Source organism: Cyprinodon variegatus, unplaced genomic scaffold (genome assembly GCF_000732505.1).
Source record: "Cyprinodon variegatus isolate N-32 unplaced genomic scaffold, C_variegatus-1.0 Scaffold564, whole genome shotgun sequence".
NCBI lineage: Eukaryota > Metazoa > Chordata > Actinopteri > Cyprinodontiformes > Cyprinodontidae > Cyprinodon > Cyprinodon variegatus.
The window spans coordinates 312070-313731 of NW_015151017.1; positions in this window are offsets into that span (position 1 = coordinate 312070).

Consider the following 1662-nt stretch of genomic DNA (forward strand, 5'->3'; position numbering starts at 1 on the left):
CTGACGACCCGGTGAGTAGCATATTTTAAAAAAAGAACGTTTAAGGTTGTTTTAAGGACATTATCGGACATGCACTATGGAAGCCATTCTGAAGCAGCCATGGGGGGGATTCTGCATGAGCCAAATAGCAGAGACAGGACCAATTGTCAAAATTTTGGTGTCGCTCATTCGATTTCATCCTGGACACTACAGAAAATGGGCTAAAAGTGTTAAAAACCGGAATTTTCCTTTAAGGAATATGTATGAAATACTGTGGAAATGCCAGAATATTTTTGACCTATAAGATCTCTTGGTAACACTTTACAATAGCAATCATTTATAAATTGTATAGAGACAATTTATCATTGATTTACAGTTTAGTAATGTTTGATATTCATTTATAAACTGCATTTAAACCATCTCTACAAGGTAAATTGATAATATCGCCCTGCCATGTTAGTTTAGCCCTAACCTTAACATTAGTGGACTTCATACCTTAACAAATGATCTATTTACTTTTTATAAATGGTTTAGATGCAGTTTATAAATTAATCTGCTAATTATTAATAAAGGGTCTCTTTACCATTTATAAAAGATGGTTACTGTAAAATACTCACTATCCCTTTAAGCCTTTTGAAGGTGCAAGCCAGAATTTGAGTTAAACTGTTAAAATAAGAGAATTTTAGGAAACTATTGCTGATATGTTTATATATATTTTAAGTTAAATACATTCGCTGTAATTTATTTCCTCTGTGTACCCTGAACACTTAGTTAATTTGATAATTTTTGTGAATAGTTTGAATAATAGAGTGTGAATACTTTTAAGAACCACTGCAAAGCCTTTTCAAGATAATAAATATAATACATTAAACATTGTTTTTTTTTATTTCTTTGAATTAACTAAAATCAATCACTGATTGCAAATTAGTTCAAAAGAAGCCCAGTTTACGCTGTGAATACTTGGAGGCTAAAGCTAGTTGTATGGGATTGGTGCTGTTAAACAATTAATCCGGCTTGGCAAGTGTTCCTGTTACCTTTCATTGTAAAACCATAATGAGTTTATGTTCCTTTTGCAAACAAGCCGTGTCCTGTTCATTTTCTCCCACCAGCAGCAGCGTCTGAGCCTCTTCAGTGACATCCCATCATTAGACCTCACTGCGCTCCGTCATCCATGACGTGATCACACGCCGGCTGATCAGCTGACAGTTTTATAATAAAAGGAGTGTTTGACGTTCTCATGTACAGAGATGAAGGCGAGAGGCACCGCTCTCTTCCTTTGTCTTCTGTTGTTTCCTGTTTCCTTTAATCAAAACTGACCTTTAGAATAAGAAACCTTTACAAACTATGGAAAATACTTTCCATTGTACTTTTTGTTGCAACTAAAAACCAGAAGAATGTGGTATGAATCTGCTTCCAGCCCATTTTACTACTGATTTAAATCAAAACACCATCTTTGTTTTTTATGTCTCAGAATAAATGTCATTGTCAGATTTACTTATACAGCACTTTAAAAACAGGTAAAAAACTGCATCAAAGTGCTTTATAGGAAAGACAACAACATCAATTAACAAAACAGAATGTGAAATACTGCTTCAATTAAAAGCTGAAGAATAAAAATAAGTTTTAAGAAGCGATTTAAAATGATCCAGGCTGTGGGCGGATTTAATTTGAAGAGGTAAATGT